General features: G+C 36.4%; 1 protein-coding gene and 1 long non-coding RNA gene across 7 annotated transcripts in view; one reads left to right on the top strand and one right to left on the bottom strand.

Moving 5' to 3' along the window:
• The window catches only part of LOC136341080 (uncharacterized), a 117,287-nt gene extending 97,390 nt beyond the window's left edge, over window positions 1-19,897 (top strand). Inside the window, exon 3 of the long non-coding RNA XR_010732431.1 lies at window positions 19,604-19,897. This is a non-coding gene — a long non-coding RNA (uncharacterized lncRNA). The remainder of the gene's footprint in view (window positions 1-19,603) is intronic.
• CASK (peripheral plasma membrane protein CASK) overlaps window positions 1-21,874 on the bottom strand; it is a 136,360-nt gene that overhangs the window by 54,775 nt on the left and 59,711 nt on the right. The gene's annotated exons all lie outside the window — the stretch shown is intronic.

The raw sequence follows: 21,874 nt of genomic DNA, 5'->3' as shown, positions 1-21,874 counted from the left end.
TGAATTTTTGTTCATGTTGGACGTTGTTTTCTAGAATAAATAAATCGCGGCTTATAATAATTGTTCAAAATGTTGATCATTTGCTTCAACGCAAAAAATGCAACGTCAGTTCATAGATTTGCGGATCCAATGGAACATTCCGCAAATAGCTAGATGTGTGAATCTGGCCATTATTGTTGCTAACAGATCTTCCTCAGGCGTTTCGTAGACCACAGACTGAAGATAACCTCAAAGAAAAAAAAACAGGGTGCTTAGGTCAGGAGGACGCGTGGGTCAGACTGCACTACTTTCTCTTACGATCTATGGGTGCACATCGGTAAGTTTTTCAAATGAGAAATTAACGTACATTTTGAATATAAATCCTGATTGAAAAATAAACAAAATGAATCTTACTGTGCCAATGCATGAATAATTATAATGCATAAATAATATCTACTGCGGTTTTAATATTGGCACCTCGGGAATATCTAATTGTGATAAAGAAATGCTTGTTTCACCAACAACAAACATGGTTGAAGCAAAAAATATTCAACAAAAGACAGTGGTAACTAACTTAATCAAGAACTAATTTAGTTATTTCGTGCCCCCGACCACCGGTTAAAGTTTGTCGGTATACTTTTGGGACACCTTGTGTGCAATTACTAGAAAGTCAGGAATTGCCGCAATAAATTGAGGGAGATTAATAATAACCGAAGAACTGAAAGGAGGCATTATCATTGAAAATTTTAGGACAGTGTTTTGCATAGCAGCAAAGGTTTTAGGTGCAACTTCTTGATATCTTCATGTCTTCACAATTATTTACTTCTATTTTCCAAACTCCGCAAACCATTCTCAAATAATTTCCTTTCAGTCGTTCCTGTTTTGTTTATTCTCGATCTTTCGGGTAATTTAACGGCTAATTTCATTTCATCCTTGATTAGAAATTCCTTCTGCTTCTGCAGTCAATTTCAGACACACTGCGGAATTTGCTGAAATCGTTTTCCTTCGCAGGACCATAAAGCTCACAATACCGGAAGAAAATAATCACCAACTCTCCCCGTTTTAATTCCACAGCTAAATGTGACAGAGTCAAAATGCAATTTTCTGAAGAACGACAGGCCCCGACAGTAACAGCAGCACAAATCATCGTCAATGCACCGACCATTAATTATAACTGAATAACCATTTTATTTTCATCGACTGTGCAGAATTTAACAGCTTTTGGCATAACGACGATTTATAGCTAGACTCAGTTAATGAGGCAAACCGACTCGTGTCAAACAGATCGGAAAACACGTGGGTTTAAATTACCCGAAACTATGCATTGATTTGGGTTTGGTTTGGAGTAGCGACAGCGAAATCCTGCTAACGCAAAATGAGCTAACAAATTAGGCCATAATCGCACACAAAGCTGAAGCCAGGGAAGTACTGCACACGAAACAAAAGTTGGTTATCCTCCAATTCTAGACGAACTTGCATTACCCTAAATACCGAAATTGCACTAAAACTCTTCTCTAAGCAGGAAAAATCTTGCCGTGACTTGTTGAAAGTCACGGGTGTATTATACGCGACTTTTCGAAATTTATTACGTGAAAGCTCCCGTGGCATGCCAGTCATTTCCAGGGAACACTTTGCGGTAAATGTTCCTTATAATCAGAAAAAATTCTGCCTTTTATGTCAGAAAACAGGGCCGTATTACACGCCGGTTTAGAGTACCGCCAATATTAACCATTCGCACTTGTCTGTGTCGCCGCCGAAAATAATAACCATAGTAAAAGCACTGACTGCCGGTTACTGTTGCATATCTTTCAGATAAAAATCAAAATCTCCAGCGCTGATTCATGAAAAAAATCGAATTCGCGTTTAAAGGTCGTCAATAATAATGGTAATATGTGTACAAAAGCTCAGTTCTGTACCTCAAACGGTTCCTGAGATATCGTCAAAAAATTTTTTACCTGTATTTCGAAAACAACGCGTTTGCGGGCCCACGTTAACAGGAGCTTTGCCTCTTACAATGAGCCAAGGAGCACGTGCGTCATTTGTGGACACATATTCTGAAACACCTTGTATAATAAATTTTCACTCTTCAACGGGGTAAAATGGAAGGAAAAATTGCGTATTTCCTAATTTCACCTGCTAAACCAGCAATTTAGTTTGTTACATTTTCGAATTAAAATATTTCCACTTTGTTTGAAATCAAAAACTAATTGCGGGCCGACTGAAATCTTTCCAAATACGAATACGAGGGCGAAGGGTTAAGTACTAAATTGCGGCTACTGAATTTATTAACGCTGGGAAATTATCCAAATTTGTAGGTGGTAGCGCACACTTGCAACAACTACTCTCAAGAGAATCGTAAACACTTTAGAGCTCTCACGGAAACTTTGGCGATATGGCCCATTTTTACGGTCACGGGGGCAATTGCTAATCACGAAGATTAGATGTGAGGAATTAAAGTTTTATTGTGATTCCTGCAGTGAAGTTTCTCGTGAAGCAACGAACAAAGGTTGCGACTTGAATATAGAATTCCAACTCTCCGATTACGCTAATCGGCATTTACCATCGAAGTTTGCCAAATTACCCGAAAGCTAAATTTGTTCGTGACATGAAGTTGGCCAATTACCAGTCTTTTGCATATAATGGACATGATGGAGAACTGGAAAGTCGCATGGATTTCATCCAATGTTAACATTGCTTCTAACACGATTTCGAGTGGCGGAAGCCGCGTTTCCAAACCCGATAAATTTATAGTCCGATCTGGTTAGTTCAAATCCATATATTTCCGGTCTATTTCATCCGATTCGCAAAGCTGGTTATCTTCCGAATCTATTTATGTTATAAATTAGATCATTCAAAACAGATTGTTGTACTTAATGTAAAACGCAGGCGAAACCCTGGAACTCGAGGTTTGGTCTGCGAATTGGATTCGCGTTGGATTAACTTGGAGAGGTGAGGCGATGGTGGTTAGCGAAACAATAAGTATTAAAGCTGGTAACTTATGAAACTATAAAGAGTCTGAAGTTGCCGGGGACTTTTCCGATCGAGAATCGGATCAAACTGGAGGTTCCATTTTGATCGCTAAAGGAACCTCTATTTCCCTGTTCATTTCCTTTGCAGCTACTTTGTATTAAATCCCACGCCCAAAACGCATATTTTTCCTAAAACAACTGATAAAATATGGCAGCGACTTTTTTAAAGCTTAATGGTGCACGTAACCTAAAACAGCAAGGAGAGGAGAAAAATGGAGCTTGCGAAAACCCATAAATATACCTACTTATTACGAAATTTGCTTGTAGGTAATATTTATTGGCTTTGAAGAGCATCAAGGTCCCTACAAATCTCCAAACAATACCTCGAAAAGCATAACTCGAGGCCTGATGCCGACATGAGAATGGAATTTCAAAGACGTATGTGGTCGTTGCGACCTTCAATCAGATTCATGGAAAATGCACCATTTTTCTTTACTTTTATTCCCTCTCAATATGTCATTCTGAGCTGTTGTTTCATGCATACAAAAGCTTTGTATCAGGTTGAAAGTTGTAAGATGGAAAATGCCATGAAGTAAAGTAATAATGTCTCGGTGAATGAATAATTTCTCGACTTGCCGACAAAGGTTTGATATCTTAAGTTTTTTAGTGCAAAATTGATATTCTTGTAAAAAGTTTTGAAGAAAACTTCAACAAGTTATCTTATGCACTCCGCTGGAATTTTTATAAAGTTTAGCCTAGACCGCACATCTCGCCTTTCACCGTTAGTTATGTTGTCTGGCCCGGAGGTAATTTCCGATCTCTTCCTTAAAGTTAAACACACTTCATTTTTCTATTTATTGATAAACAATGAAGTTCAGGGCATTTCAAACATACAGTCACGATCATATAAATGAAACATTTTTAATTTTAAGTCCCACTGAGGAATAAACACTTCTTATCTGTAATTGTTGATAAAATTTAAGTTTTTTGTAGCGAAAGGATGAAAATATTTAAAAAAGGTCTCAACTTTTCCATATGTATATATTCGATTTTCTTTCAATTGAGTTGTTCATTATTGTCAAATAAATAGAACGTTTTCTATAATCTGTGAAAAATATCACACAAAATAACAATTTTTCTCTGAAAGTATGACTTTCAAGTGTTTTCTTCCATCGATTACTCATTATAAATTTTCTCGTGGGTAGGAATAAGCATTGTGGCGTAGAAAGACGATCTCTGGTCGTTCGTTTGAAAAATGAAGGCTTCAGTATTTCAAAAATTGCTGACAATTTAAAATGCTTTCGAAAACTTTTACACAATACCTCAAGCTATACGAGTGTACCAAAAGTACTGAAAACAAAATTAGAGCACCTAGAAATCGCAAAACCTCGGTAACAACGGATAGATTGATTACCGGAAAAAGCAAGTCGGATCCTTTTAAAACAGCTGAGGAAATTAAACAAGACATTTTGAGGAAACACGGTGTAAATTTATCCATTAAAACTATCAGAAAAAGACTAAACCAAGATAATCTAAGAGGATGCATAGTTAGAAAAAAGCTTCTTCTATCTAGACGAAATCTAAAGAATAAATTAGAGTTTGCCCACGAACATATGAATAAAGACATTAAGTTTTGGAATAACATTACATGGAGTGACGAATCAGAATTTAATCTCTTCGGTAACGACGGAAAACGCTTCGCACGACTATTTCCAGGTCAAAGTCTAAAAAATTCTCGATCCGTTATTAAAACGGTAAAATACGGTGGAGGAAATGTCATGGTCTTGGAAGCTTTTTCATGGCATGGTGTTGGTACAATACATAAAATCAAATGTATTATGGACCCTTTTGTGTGCAAACATGTCCTTTCCACTATCATGGATCCTCATGCAAATGAATGTATGCCAATAACTTATAAAATAAAACTTGTCAAAAGCTGGGTTGGGGATAATGTGGTAATCGTTACATAGTCACAATTGATAAATTATTACAAATTTGAAAATATTGAAAATTTGAAAATGTGTTATTTTTATGACTACGACTGTATATGAAGAGAGAGTCTAGTAAACGAAGAAGCTTAATGGTATTTTGTTAGTTGAGTGCATTTGCCTTAAGACGAGTAATTGTGCATTTATGCTGAGAAATTACAGCAAGGAACAATTTTTCGCGATGCCACACTATGGTGGGGTAATAATGGGCAGAACCATTCCCAATAAGCCATTTTTACTTCTCCATTGGTCCACAAATTTACGAGATGTGTGATAACAAAATTAAAAAACTAATAAAAAAATGAACAAACGTTTTCGTGTCTCGGAAATCCAGAAGCTTATAAGTTCAGAACTAGATAGTCTGTTCTCCAAGATTTCAGACGTTTGTACTTTTAGCTCCCAGTAATCCCCCACTTCGGGAAAGAATATTTGAAGCTGAATGAATGTTTTTGTGTGCATTGAGAATAGAAAAGTCCCGTAACTGCGGATCTGAGTCAACTCCTGTTGCAGATAAAAAATTCCATTTTCGAATGATGTCTTTATGCTTTAAAAAATTCAAGATGTTAATAGCTCCAAATTTAAGCAAACCGATAGTCTCTTGCAGAGTAAAAAAAATGAGAAATAGAAAAAATATTCGCGTGTTTTTAAAGACTTCATACTTATTTAAGCCTTTGAAGACTTCAAAATTTAGATTCTTCAAAGGATCCATGGACTGTAGGTGGTCTTTAAGTGTTCTACATACAAAATAAATCCTCAACTTCTCTTATAGCAAAGGAAATTGCATATTCTGAATCACACCATGTGTAATAAATTACGTTCAAAGCTGTGCCGCTAAAGACGTAGCTACTGCCCCAAGCCTAAACAAACATTAAAACTAACCTCCGACTTGCTTTGTTGGCAGAACAAAATCCCTAATCTTACCATCCACGTCTTTCCCAGAGTTAGTTTACGTTGCTAATTGTTGATGAAAAGGTGTAATTCTGAGAAAATATGAAAAGCCAAGAAGGAATAAAAGCTGAAATATTAATAGGGGATACAAGACCCATCCGGGACCCTTCACATTGAACCGGCCTAAGCCCATAGAGGATTTCGCAAACGAGCCCATTTTATTCCACCAAGTTGCGGCTTCAGTTGAAGTTGGAGTCACTGAGGTGTTCCTCGCTACTGAGCCGAACAAATTGAGCTAGAACTGGCTAAAAGTTCTGAGAAGTGAAGGTAAAAATGGTGTTCTCACATAGAACTGAGCTTTTATGGCTTTGCGAAGCATAACGCCCCGACGGGAGATCCTTTAAAGAAGGATAGCAAGATTTTTTTGGAATTTAATTCTTATATAATTTGTGAGTACTTTTCAAAAAAGAACGACATAACGACAATAAAAAGTGGATAAGTTCATATTTAAAAATATACATATATCAAGCGCAAACGCAGAATTCTATAAAAAGAAATTTTCAAAATAATTTGGCTGGACTTGAGTAGAGACTGTGCCTAATTCTCAGAAATTCGCACTGATTTAAAACAATGTCTAAGTCAAATCAACTGGACCAGATCTAAAATTGAAACGTTAAAAATCTGTTGAAACCAGAAGAAAAGCTCAGAACCAAAAGGTTTCGGAGCGTTCGCGCTTTAAGAATTTCGAATTAATCTTGAAAATGTTTGAATTACAAAAGAATTCAAATTAACTGGTATCAGTTGAAAAACATTTTTCAAACCAAAGAAAAATCCTTCGAAGACCTTAGGAATTTCGAATAAAGTTAAATTAATGTGATACAGAAAGCTCGTATAGCATAAAGAAATATTTAACAATGAAAATTTCAAAAGTTCGTGAAATCTCTTGAAATATGGCCCAAATTAATCTTTCTCATAAATTACTAAAAATAACAAACATCCAATTAAATGAAATCAAAATTTGCGGAAAATCTTTAAAACTTCTAATTAACCTAAATTAACATAATACGAGTCTAAAAATATTGAATCGATCACAAACTATAAAGAGACCCAGGACCTAAAGTCTCGAACATTCTAGAAATTCTTTAAAGAGCATACAAAAACTCTTGAAAATCGTTAAAGCTATTTGAATTAATCTTGATATAAACTGAAACCCAGGAAAACCTGCTCACACGCACGATGAAGTTGCTTTGGAGTAAAATTACCAAAAGCATGGTTCCTGTCCTTCGTTCCGGAAGTGTTTAACTAAAATCTGGACTCTTCTCCTATGCAGAACAAAACTTTCCTTTTGAGATCTTGACATCCATTCCATCAAATAAAACTTTAATGTATCTTCCAGGCAACTTTTCTGTCCAAATCCGTCAGTATTTGAATTGTCAGTTCAGACAACATTGGAAGCGATCCACTTTCCTGGCCCCCATGTTACCGGATCTAACATTTTTAGATTTCTTACTGTGCGGACGTGTAAAGTCTCTGCTTTATCAAACATTAAAAGCAGGCAGTAAAAGCCCAACAGGATCTGATTGCACGAATTGCCGCGGCATTTGAAGTCGCTCAGAACGATCATTAAAATATTCAATTTTCAGCGTGTCCCCAGAAACCATGTACGTTCTTTAAACAGTTACATTTTAAGTTCGAGGACATTTTGCATAACCAAATTAAAATTAAACGTTGTAAAACTCGGAAAAACACATTTTTGCACATAACTGCCTTAAACCATCATAAGGCCGTAGAGCCATAATGAGACATTTATGGACGTGGCTCTTATAATGCAATATCTTGTATTGTTCTACTGAATAATCCCTAAAAGTTTTATATCATAGTTCTAATTTTAGGTCTAATAACTGCGTGCAGGATGTTCGGATTTGAAGTGTTTTGGCAGGAAAATCCTATTTGCCGGTTAGATAGGGAAAAATTAGCTTACATGTCAAGTGCGCGATGCAGCAAAAAATTAAGCACGCCACTGGAATCACATCGAAAAGTGTCTTAAGAATGTTTTTGTTTTACTTCAATATTATCCTAAACAAAAAAGTTATGTGAAATTTTGAAAATGGCCGAAATTTGAAAAACGCCCTCTAGCGCCGTGGATTGTGAAGACATCGAAGTACGGTTTTCGCCATTAATATTTTCTCATAAACCGAGTTCTTGATATTTACGCTAGTTTTTACCTATCTATCGGAGAAATGAAATTTTCCTATCGAACACGCTAAATCCGAACATCCTGTAGAGCGCACGGTCCTCCTTGAGCTAATAACAATTTCTAACTAAGTCATTCATTCTCGGACGTCAAATCGCATCCAACCATATAAAGTTTTATCCTCGTGCTTTAATAAATAATACACTCCACAAACACAAGCAGCTAATTTTGTGAAAATAATACTCCCTACACCTAATAAAACCCGATTCACCCCTGTTATTTTATCTGAGCGGTAATGGCATCCTAAACAAACGCCAAAAACGTAACAACATAAATACCCATCGTCCGCATTCCATTTCATCCATTTAGTTCATTGAGCAGAATACAAATATGGCTCTTTTGCCGTTGGGAAAGACTCTTACATGACTTTTATCGCTTCCTGGATCTTAGCCCAAGGATCTCATACCATTTCGATTTCGTGGGTAAGTGTAATATTGACTTTTTTTGGCCCGCCCAGTGCCGTAACAATAAATTTATATAGCAATAAAATTATTTACGTACACGTCTCTTTGAGAGAAATTAATTTTCCTGACAGACCTTTGTTTCGAATTACATTAAAATCTCCTGATATGATGGAAGAACTCATTCCTAATTTGAGCGGAACAAATTACGTTAAGTCATTTGTTAAATAGCAATTGCTTTTCTCGCATTTCACTTTCCTTCGCACTAAGACATTTTCGCAGTCTCAGAAATAGAAAACAACAGCCTTGATGGCATGAATAGTTCCTCTTGGAACGTCCTTCGGCAGGTGCTCGAACTCCTAAGCAAACTAGGAGAGTTACGGAGGGAGAAAAATCTTTGCATTGCCAAAAATCAAAATAAAATGTCCAATATTTCTAAAGATCTTCGTTAAAACTTCCATCTGCCTAACTTCAGCAGAGCAAATATATATAAAAGTCGAGAGAGTTACTCTTCCGTTTTTATGGTAATATCTAAAAATACCATAAAATCTTGAAATACCGTCTCTGCTTGCTCGTTGACGAGACATATCGCTAGGCCATTATGCCCTGAAAAGTTTTTCTAGAGTTTTCCATGAGCCGAGCTAGCAAAGAATACGCCTATACACGGGCAAGGCCTGAGGCCATAATAAACGCGCTTTTCAGACATGTCAGATGCAATTTTCAAAGCTAATTTAGAATTCCTTTTCTGGCTGAATAGCTGGGATTTTAATTAAAGCCAGGTGGGAGAGATGAAGTTTGTCTGCAAAATAAAAGATGTTATTGGCTACGTGTTGTGCTTTGTGCTATGAAACCGCAATAGAGCAAATTTTGACATAGCTAGAAATCCAGGTGTCTTTCAATTACGGCGCTTTAAAGAGCCCTTTGGAAACTTTAACGAGGGAGGAAAAACCTTTCGTTATATATCCCTGTGGCCGGCTGCAGTAGATTTCAAATTATTGATCGAAGTGCCGCCAGTGGGCGAGAGGACGCGATTTGACATTACCTCTGGGAGTAAATAGCAATTATTGTTTAAAATTAAACCGCAAGTATGGCGGGAGGCGCAAATTAGAGCAAAATATTTACAGGGCGGTTCAAACTAGTGTGGAAGTCTTATAACATCTCTTTCACAGAGCCCATCCCTTCTTTCCCTTCGATAATCAACATCACTTTTTTCACGATTAATTGCAAAATGACTTAGGTCCTCTGTCTTGAACGGTTTCACCATTAAGAGTTTGCCTAGCCATAACTTTCTTTCGAAGAGAAGACCCGTTGAATAGTTCCAGTTTAAAGTTTAAGAAAAAATCGAAAATTTGACATTTCGAAAAAAAATTTCAACACTGAAATACATCAAAAGTGTTAAAAAGAAAGTAACTTGGAAATTTAAAGGAAAACACTGAGTTTGTCGCATTTTCGGCGATCTATCAACAGCGAGCGATGGCGACAATCCATTTGCAGCATCTGTTTAATCTGATCCTAAAGTAGTCTGAAAACACTGGTAAACTGCAGATGCTTTTAAAAAAGTTATATTCATGTTGACAAGGTGAACAGACATAAATGAAGTAAATAGGATCGTGGCACTTTTTCGAGCCACCCTGTACACCTTTTTACCCGCAATTTAAAAATAAGCACTGCAGTACGTTCTTTGAACTTCTTGCAGTAACCAATTATAATGCTAAAGGAAATATTTTGAAAGTGTTCATACTGTTGGGAGGCCCTGCATTCATTTCGAAAACTCTAGCTATTACCAACTCGGTGAATGAGGGGAGAGAATTTGAAGTTATGTCCGGATATGGGAGCAGACGCTTCGGTTTTTCAAATTCCAGTATGCAGGGATGCTGGAAATTACCGATTAATAATGCAGGGGATACTAGAATATAATCGGGAAAACTTGTCACCGTGAGATTATTTTTCCTGCTTCCACACCCACGCCATTTGTCAGTGGAAGTCCTGCAAAAACGTACCTCACCAAAAACCAAATTTCCCTATCGTTCTAGGGCAAAACTAAAATGCACATTCATTAACATCCTGCAGTGAACGTATTTTTAAATGTGACTCCTATATGCCACAAAATAAATCAGATGAGCGGCCCTGAACCAAAGCTAGGGCTATTTCATTTTACCTTCATTAATATTAATTCTGAACAATGAGTAGAATAATCGTCCCGGCTAACTTGGCCGCCCTAAATTACAACTGCAATCGTCATATAATTACATTACTCATTAATATATTATTGCGCAATGCAAATTGTAATTGGAAAATTTCTAATTCTAATGGTTAGTATTGTAAGTGCTCGTTTATGAAGCACCATTGCAGATTTAAACTTTTGTCGTTTTATAACCAGTTCCATCAATGATCACTTAACGATTAATGTAACTGAAATTATCGTGAAACCAGTTTGCGAATTATACGAAATAATAATATTCCCGACATTTACGCAATTAAATCAGTAACATCAGCAACCGTTCTAATTTCAAAATAATCCAGTTTGTTAATAATTTCGGTCCATGCAGTTCCTGCTTCGATGGATTCCACCCGACAGTTTGTCCTGTGGGACTTGAAAATTATTAAATTTACTTTCAGAGACTCGCTGGATGGAGCTTTGGGCATTAAGAAAACCATTTAGGATATTTCCGGTCAAGTTAAGACCTGGCATGAGCTCTCCTTGCCGCAGCACTTTTCTTTCAAACTAATTTAAACAATGTAATATGTGATCACACATGCAGTTACATATTAACTTGGCCCTGTTCAATGGACCGGACCTTCGTAGCCACATTTCATATTATCACATCCAGAACTTTGTCCAAAGTTTCCGGAGTTTAGCATGAGAGATTCGTCTTTCATTTGGGACCAGGCCAATCGATAGTCATTGAGGCTTTGATCTTTGTTCGTCCCATTGTAACTGCCACGACGAAAATTCCTAAAAATGGCTTATAAATAGGCAAAATGTGTCATAATTTTATTGGGCGAATTTTTAGTAATTAGAATCGCACTCGAAGGCGTAATAACCCATTCAGAGTTAAGAGGTGAAATTGCAAAGGGCGGAAGTAATTTGCAGCCTCTAAGTGCCGGGTTAATTAGAATAGCGAAAGCCGCTGTAAAATCGTCTGCAGAAATATTTTGCAACATCGCACGAATTCTATTTAAATTCCCTTCAAGGGACTATATTTTTATCTGTCTTTCTCCCTATTATAGCCCTCAGCTCGGCATTACCGTAAACTGGAAATAGGGCTTTCAGTTCGACTCTACCAGTTACTCCATCAAATTTCGCTTCCAGTTTTCCAGCTCCGCAGATTGAACTACTTAAACAAGAAACTTTAACAGCCTCCGCCACACCAAACAAAACAAATATGTGTAACTTTATTTTGTTAGAAATTTAATTCGTGGATAAATAATTCATGTAAATACCATTTTTCATTGTTTTGTTCTCACATTTCTGGGGCATGTGTTTTAAAACTGTTGTTCCAGTTTGTAATTTGTTGCGGTCAGGAGCAGACAGGGGTTTATGTTCTCAAAATAGTTTTGAAATTAATCTGGCGAATCTGATTCCTTATTAAATGCTCCAGATACTTTTTACGTCACGAATGACGTTTATATATTTTTGAAAAGCGACCGAATGCCAAAAAAACATCGAACTCCGAACAACGAATTTAAGTTAGTTGAATGAGTACGGAGGAGGATTAAGCGAAGGCGATCGAACGCAATTCTTGAATTCAATTCGTCCAGCCGCTCCCTGGGCGGTAAATGTGGGCTGTAATTCACTCGGAGAACGAACGCCGATCGGATATTGACCTCCGAACGGTAAGAATGTAGAACTCCGTTCGGTCGCAATTTGGTTTTAATTTATTCATATTAACCTAAAATGGATCACGTTTAAGAGAAAACGAAGTTCTCTCGGCTTTATTGCATCATGTCTGTGTCTTTAAATTATTCATATACAGTCGCGGTCGTATAAATTAAGTTTTCAACATTTTCGAATTTATAATAGTTTATCAATTGTGACTGTGTAACGATTAATTTTAATTTTAGAAAAATTTAAACACAAAATAACCTAAGATATATGCCCAACGAAGTAATAATTCTAAAATTTTTGAAACTCGGCGGGACATTGAAATAGCGCATTATGCAGGAACCCAATCCGACACAGGTCAGTATTTGGTGGGGTAACCTTTGCTCCGTACAACCACACTTGATCTTGATGGTAGAGATTCTACTAAGCGTTTTCAAAAACTATCTGAAATATCAATCCGGGCCTGTTGTGTGTTATTCCAAAATCCGTCTAAATTTGTAAGATTTTGATTTTGAGGATCTTCTTTCATACGGCCCCAAAAGTTTTCTATTGGGTTAAGGTCTGGACTCTGTGATGACCAATTTAAAATATTTACCACATTATTCCTAACTCAACTTTTAACAAGTTTTGATTAACGTTTCGGGTCATTGTCATGCATAATTTTATAAGTTATAGGCATACATTCATTTGCATGAGGATCCATGATAGTGGAAAGGACATGTTTGCACACAAAAGGGTCCATAATACATTTGATTTTATGTATTGTACCAACACCATGCCATGAAAAAGCTTCCAAGACCATGACATTTCCTCCACCGTATTTTACCGTTTTAATAACGGATCGAGAATTTTTTAGACTTTGACCTGGAAATAGTCGTGCGAAGCGTTTTCCGTCGTTACCGAAGAGATTAAATTCTGATTCGTCACTCCATGTAATGTTATTCCAAAACTTAATGTCTTTATTCATATGTTCGTGGGCAAACTCTAATTTATTCTTTAGATTTCGTCTAGATAGAAGAGGCTTTTTTCTAACTATGCATCCTCTTAGATTATCTTGGTTTAGTCTTTTTCTGATAGTTTTAATGGATAAATTTACACCGTGTTTCCTCAAAATGTCTTGTTTAATTTCCTCAGCTGTTTTAAAAGGATCCGACTTGCTTTTTCCGGTAATCAATCTATCCGTTGTTACCGAGGTTTTGCGATTTCTAGGTGCTCTAATTTTGTTTTCAGTACTTTTGGTACACTCGTATAGCTTGAGGTATTGTGTAAAAGTTTTCGAAAGCATTTTAAATTGTCAGCAATTTTTGAAATACTGAAGCCTTCATTTTTCAAACGAACGACCAGAGATCGTCTTTCTACGCCACAATGCTTATTCCTACCCACGAGAAAATTTATAATGAGTAATCGATGGAAGAAAACACTTGAAAGTCATACTTTCAGAGAAAAATTGTTATTTTGTGTGATATTTTTCACAGATTATAGAAAACGTTCTATTTATTTGACAATAATGAACAACTCAATTGAAAGAAAATCGAATATATACATATGGAAAAGTTGAGACCTTTTTTAAATATTTTCATCCTTTCGCTACAAAAAACTTAAATTTTATCAACAATTACAGATGAGAAGTGTTTATTCCTTAGTGGAACTTTAAATTAAGTGTTTTATTTGTATGACTGTGACTATACAGGGTGTCCAGTTTTCATCTCAGTGTCACAGTTCATCTCAGTTATTACTGCAGTTCGAGGGTGGGGGTTTTCGCAAACGTGTGTAACTTTTTCGTAAAACAAACGATGCCGCAAAAAGAATTATCGCTGATTTTTGATTTTTGAAATACAGGGCGAAATTTAAAATTGTGGATATTCAGACACCTCTTGTAATTCAGTTATCTTGTAAGTTATCGATTAGGTAAAAACGGAATTTTACAGATTTTTTGTGCGAAATCTAGCGACGTAATCAGTTTTTTTTTCATTTTTGGGAAAATTACCAAAATTGAAATTTCTTAAGTGGGACATCGTATATTAATTGGTAGTTACATTCTACTCACGAGGAGCTTCCCAGAAGTATATCATAGCCGACACTTTGTTTCAAATCGAAGGCTAGAATTAAAATTTTTTTAAACAGGCTATAAATTGCCATCAAGAAGTGCTATTATTTACTAAAAATACATTATTGTCGATATAATATGTGCTAAACATATTTGGGTGTTTAAGCTTTTTAAGCTATTTAAAACGTTAATAATAAAAGGATTTTTTTATTATAGCGGCTATTACTGAAATATTTAAAAACATACGTAATCATGGCCAATTATAAAATATATTATTATTTATGAGGTACTCATGTATTAACTATTTCATTAATGGACGCTACAATAAAAAGAAATAACCTACATACAATGTACATACACTATTTACCATAAAAAGTGCAACACCTAGAAATAATGCAAGTATTTTAATGAAATTTCGTAAATATTTTGTCAACACCACACAAACTAAACTATGTAACTTGCGAGTGAGCTGAAGTGCAGAAAGTGTTTAAAATGCGAATAATGTGTATAACTACCTTGTGAATTTACACCCTCAGGAACTCATCTGGGCATGCTTCTAAGCAAATGGTCAATTTCCTCGTGAGGTACTATATTCGGGGTAAGTTGAATTGCATTTCGCAACTCTTAAAATAGGTCATGGGTTCTCCAGTGTAGTAACTTTTCGTCCCGTCACGTCCCGTACGTGTTCTGTGGGGGAAAGATCAGGAGAGCGTGGAGGCCAAGGAGGCACATTAACCTTGCGACGTTATCGATGAGCTATAGTTATACGAGGAATGTGACCGTGCCTTGCCTTGCTAGAAAAACACGTTTCCAATATGTCGAATGTATGAAATAGCTACTGATTCTAACACTTCCTGTATTGTATTACTATGACAACTAGATACATACGTATGCTAATTTTGGTTGAATTTGATGCCTTAACTTTAGGTATTTAATCAAAATTTTATAATGTCAAGTATGTATATACAAAACCGGAGTTTTTGTTCAGAAAACGCACGTTTATTGCAAGGAAATGATAAAAAATATTAATATATAAAGCGAATGATTCAAAAAGATGGCTCGCCTTTATAACTTTTTTACTTTTAAAGTTAGGAAGTTGAAATTTGGAGAAAAGCTGCAGCTATGGGCAAAACAATGAATACACCAAAAACAGATGGCATTTGAGTGCAGTATTTGAAGTACTTGCTCTCTAACGTAAATAGAAAACGAATTAAAAATGATAAAAAAGCAGCAAGTAACATCGCGGTATTACTTTCTTTATACAAGTCCTAACAAGCGCCTCCTTCGTAATAAACGTAAATTGAATTGGATAGAAAAATAAATACATGATTTTGTTTTTATGTTATTTATTGACATACTTGTTGTTGCTTTAAAACAATAAAAATAAGTTAGTTCCGTACAATATGGGTCGAAAACCACACTGTTCTCACGATAAAAAGGGCTATTATAATAAAACTTCATAGTGATGGTAATTCCTATCGTAAAATATCAAATATTATAGGATGTTCTCTTGGTGTGGTACAAAATACTTTAAAATATAAAACTTCTGGAGGAAAACTATCGTTGTTTTTTCATATAGAATTCCACCTGGAAATATCCGCACACCAAGGAACATCCTGTATATACACATTATTACATAAAAAGCAGTTTTTTAGAACTTATTATCATTAGAGCTCTTAGAAGGATTCTCTGGTAACTCCCCTTTTCTGTTGGCTTCAATTCGGCGAAAAGTCATTTCATTTATCCATTCAAATTTGGATATTCCACCACCTCGGGAGCATTGTCATGGCACGTAGTTGAAAATTTCTGTGTACTACTCAATGATCGCGTTTTGAACACTAAACGCACAGCGAATCTCGTCAACACCGAATGGCAAATCATCTGCCATTACCACCCACGGAGTTAACGACAAGCGAACAAAACGAACACAAAATTTTACTTCAATTCAGCTTCGGTTAATCACACTCGATGAACAAATTCATAATTCAAAGTTCAATGTTGGTTCGGCGTTCGTTCACTTAGTGAATAAACACTTTAAATATATTTGAAATAACCCTAAGAAACTTAGAAAAATTGCTGGCGATCCCTGACACCCCTTGCTTAAAATTTCGTTCCGTGCACTTATTTCGGACAAGAACCAGGAATTGGTAGAACTGAAATGAATACTAAAAGCTATGTGTTTTCATGGAGTTAAAAGGACGCAGAGAAGATATCCCTGGAGTGTTTTGCGGAAAGATCAACTCGAGAATGTGAGCCTTTAGGATCTTAAACAAAGCATGTAGCGTAAAAGAGAACGAATGATAAAACCTGAAAGTGAAACATCTTCAATTCATCCAGTGATGCATTCCCATGAATAGTTAAATGAGAAGGATGCCAACCGACCTCCTTTCATCCAGACATAGCCGAAGATTAATGCACAGACGGGTTGACAATTTGATTCACTCTCTTGACTGATAAATCGACTCGTTACCTCCCTTTATCTCCCGTTTTTTACATTTATTAATTGCCGAGATTCAATTCACGAAACCGAAACGCTATATCTCATGATTCCGTCGTTTCGGGGCGAAATCATTAATAATGATGCACTGGCTTACCACAGCAGTCCAACTTTGTTTTAGACCATTCCTTCGTCTAAACTTTATGTTTTACGATCTCGAGTAGGGCCATTAATATTCTTAGATAACGAAAATTAGAGTTTAATGCTTGAGACAACAGGAAGAATTGAATTTAGCATGTACATAGTTAAGGTTACGTCATCTCCGGTACGCATACCTAATGACAAAATTTCGGACAATTCAGATATGTGAAAGCCTTTATCGATCAATTTAGGGACACCAATTTGTCAAGAATAGAACTTCATTCAACTCTTTATCGGTACGCGACGTGTAGCAGCGATCTACATCCAAATGGGGCAACCGTTGTGGTCATCTTTGAGCAGAGCTCTGATGGACCTAATTGGAGCCATGACGTCTGTACATTAAATATTTATTGGTCAAGTTTAATACTATTTATTGGACTGAGCGCCAATTAAAATTTACAGTCTAATAAATGGTCTGCTACCAGCGGTTTTATTGGACACAATTTCGTCGTAATTTTGTTGTCAACATTAATCCGTTTAGAAAATTTAATGCTACGCTGGAGCATTTCGTGAGAGCATTATTTACTTATGACACTTTAAAGTAATATATTCGTAAAACGTAGAAACATGTATGATTGTTATAGTGTAACTTGGGCAGAAAACGTGAAAGTCATAACCCGTTTGGACAAAATGCTGTAAGACTCTGACATATTTAAGCCTGCCTAAGCATTGAAAACTTGAGAAATTCGCACTACTTAGGGTGAGACGTTCTGTTTTACTTTTTTTCTTTCGGGTTTTAATAAAATTCTTTTTTTACCGGAAAGCATTTTATCGATTTTTCAAAATATCTCCCCCAGTACTTGTTTGCCGGGTGCTGGCTTATAATTGCGAAATTATTTAAGCAAACGACCGAAATTGAGCCGAGAAATTGAAGAGAACGGTTGAAAGGGTAAACAAAAAGATGATTTTCTCACAGTTTGGCTCCACTTGAGGTTTCAATCGGGAGAATAACGGTCGCCGTAGATTTAATTATAAATGATTTTCGACTTAAAAGGGGATGATTTCATCAATTTCCTAATTACCGTTTGAGATTAGCAAAACAATCAACTTGGTATCGTCGCAAGGGCCAGGTACGAGGTGTGTGATAACTAAAATCCATCGTAAGTTGCATTGAATATTTCACGTCACAAGTTTCTGATTTTATTCTGTTTTTTGCCAATAATTAGTGCGAGTAAACCTCAGATAGATAAATTCCAGGAAACAAGGTAAAATAGGTCATGGAATTCTAACTTTTTGTTCTTTATAGAAATTAGCCTCCTGACAAACTTACTGGCACATAACTAATTTGACCCTTAAGGGCAATTAATAGCAGCTGCTTTAAAAGGTTAAAAGAGGGGACTCAATAAAAAATATCTTTGGTATTTCGTTGAGTAGGAAGGTTATCCTCACAAAAGAGGTTCTTGTAAGAAACACGCAGTCTGCTTTTTCGGTAAAGGCGCGTGCATAATTGTAATTATATATGTGTTGTAACAATTATTACTCACGACGGGGAGTCACACCGAACTTATCTATCTATCTACATCGATTATTCTACTTCTATTACTTTTCGCATCATATCAATTGCTACTCACGGAACTACAATAATACTGGAAATTATCCCACTTGGTCTTAGGTGCGCAAATAGATATTTTTGGAAATCTTAAATTGTAAGCAAATGAAAAGTCGTACCTGTCGTGGGCTTCGCTGCACTCCTCATAAGACAATCCGATATCGGGAAAAGAGAATTGCAGATTAGCTTCTAGAATATTCGACGAACGTAAAATATACGAATGTAAAATATATGGAAATAGGGAAGACCCAATAACCGTTCATGATTCGATTTTGAGTCTAAGAAAACTGTGATTACTACAAAGTTCCGGACGTACATGTTAGGAAGATTCGTACGACGAGCGAATCAGCTCTGACGATGGAATTTGCTAGACCAAAATTTAAAGACCAAAGTTACGAGCGTATAAGAGAAAGTTTCTCGCGAAAGGGGTGTTAAAGCACTTATCATTTACAGGGAAATTGTGGGAAAGCATTAAGTGACACTGGTGCATTTGATAAGATTTCGATGAACCGTAAAAACCAGGTGGAGGAGGCATTGCGGCATTAAACGACTTTCACTGAAAATGAAAATACAAGAGCAGCTGGGGATCATGCCGTAAACCTCAAGATTCATCTACAAAGAAGCAGCATTTAATGGCGACTTTGCTGAATTACATTTCTTGTAATTAAAATTTATCGTAGAAGCGGGCAATTAAGTATCCACGAGGTCTTCAGTTTTATTCAGACGTTTCTAGTTCGGGGTGACATGTAATTAATGTTGGAGATAGCAGCATCATCGGAGACAACAACATCAACATCGGAGACATTCTGAAAAACATGTCGCAATGATAAATATTGCTCCTCGTTGCTCTTTGGTAGATAGGTCTTTAGGTAGACTTGATTAATGCATTTTTAAGATTATAAGGTTAATTTTTAGAAAAAGAGCTGATACAATGGTCAACTGTCTATTATCCTCTGCTTAGTTTACTTCAAGTGGTTAGAGAAAGGATATTTTAATAAAAACATTATTGCTGAAAATAATGGTGAAGTTGAGAGCTAGAAATGAAATAAAGACAATTGTTTCAGGTCTGCATGATGGTTGTGTTGGCGGGGAAATTCGCCTTTATCTTCCAACTAAGAACGAGAAACGGAAGCCAAATATTACAGCATCGAAGAGGCCTAGAGAGAAAGGTACGCCAGCTCAAAATCTCAATGTCTAGCAGTGTTGGAATTTTGAGCCAAATCATCCTCTTTAGTAGTACCTCGCTGAAAATTATGAATGGCGACAGTTACGCATTTGAGTGTGTAAGTGCAACTCATTGCCTCCTCCTATGAAAGCATGTGGACTTTGCATAATCTCTCACTAAGTCTAAACACGAAAGTGGGTTCAGAAGATGTGAAGGTTAGGAGTTTCTCTGGGAGCTTCCTTGTCTTTGTCTACATTGTGCTGGGTTAATCTGATTTATCTAACTCTAGGTTACTCTACTGCAGAATCTATAATTTGAAACGAGTCCCTACGCCAGGCGTCGGTAGACGCATATCCCCCATTCCCCTAATGCGAATTTCCGAAATCAGGAATTTTGGCTTTGTTTGCCGGAATCTGAATTACGGGCCATGCATTTTGAACAGGCAAGCTTCGAATTGATTACTGCATACTCTGCGATTCAAGAAACGACGAAACTTTGTATTACATAATCCGATTTCCTGGAAGCCTAAACTCAATGTTTATAATTTTTGGGGGATGATTGTTATTTTAATACGTCGTTTGGTTAACAAACAGCTTCACTAAAATTGCCCCGGAGATAATTTCACTCTAACACACAATTCAAGGAACGTGTATGTTTGAACAAGATAATTCAACGTAATTAGCGATACCATCAGCGAGCCCTGGCCGCCATATTCGCCGAAATTGCCACGGAAAGAACCCGAATTCCTACTAATTGCTTGCGCTCTTTAACATCACGATCACAAGAAAATATTAATTCGACAGGAAATTAATGGAAAAACCGCTCCTAACATAATCCTTTCAGAACTCAGTGGCATTTCATACCAAGCCATGGCTAATTACAGTTAATTGCCTTAATGATTTTTATACCTCGCTCTAGAGCAGATGTGGGCTATTGTAGAGTTCTATGAAAATTAATGCAACTTTGGAATTTATTTTTGGCCTTATTTCATAAATGTGCTAGCCCGCTTTTATGTTTGGCCTAAACAAATTTGTTATCGTTTTTAATATATACACTGAGCTCACTTTAATGGAATGAAAGTTCTCTTTCAGTTCAGGTTCAGGATCAAGCTGACAGACGAATATAAACGAAGCCGTGAAGTTTGCCTTTTTACATACTTATTCTAGGAAATATGCTAGAGGCGAATTCTATGTTAAGCTGGAAGTCCCCGAATTTTGTGAAATTAGGCAAACAAAGGCAGTTCTCTGAAAATCGGAGTAAAAGTTCTAAAAACGGTTTTCAATGTTAAACAGCACCTTTCATGAAATACCTCAAACATTTCCCGGTTGTTGGAGACCCACCCATTATATCAACAAAGGATATTTTTTATTGTCTGGGTTTACATGTCAAAGCGTAATATGCACTTCTGGAAATCGTGTGAAGAATCGTTGCGAATTGCACGTGCACGTGCTGAGAGTTGGAAACACGCAAATTGACATTTATAGAGTGTTCTATCGGCAGGAAGCAATAGTCGAGAATCGGAATTGAGAGCTCTCCACTTCGCTTCATTGGATCTTTATTTTTGTTAGTTGCTTTGAGCTCGGCAACAATTTTGTGGCAAATTTGCATAGTAAACAAGATGAGCAAACGAAGATTCAAAGATCTCCTTCTGCGTAATACATTCTATTTCGAAATGTGTCGGCGAGAGTGCTAAGGCCATCGCATTCCCACGAAGATGTTTATCTACGTTCTGATGATGAATTAATTAATTGAATTTTCAAGGTCACGATTTCAGCAGGAAATTAGGATAATTGACTACTTGAGGACGAAGATTTTGTGGAAAGACATTGATTGATTGCATTGAAGATAGAAAATAAATATATGAACTATAATCTAGCTGAAAGAACCGGAACATCTTTTTATTACCATCCTATATGTTCGTGTTAACTCTCAAAGCTTTCTACTAGTTCTTCAATAAAATAACACTTTTTGCCTACCCTCGTTTCCTTTGAGAATCGGTAAATGGAGTTTCTGGAACTACTTTCGACAGGCCAACAATGAAAAGTTACAGAAACTTTCATGCTCTAGAGCTTGAGTTATACTAATACGTTCAAGTGAATTGTAATTTACGTTGTACTGCACGAAAAGAGGGAGAACTTGGTGTTAAATTATTGTGACATATAATCTTCAG

This window comes from Euwallacea fornicatus, chromosome 9 (assembly GCF_040115645.1).
Source record: "Euwallacea fornicatus isolate EFF26 chromosome 9, ASM4011564v1, whole genome shotgun sequence".
Taxonomy (NCBI): domain Eukaryota; kingdom Metazoa; phylum Arthropoda; class Insecta; order Coleoptera; family Curculionidae; genus Euwallacea; species Euwallacea fornicatus.
The sequence above is the reverse complement of the archived record's forward strand: the minus strand, read 5'-3'. Positions and strand labels throughout refer to the sequence as shown.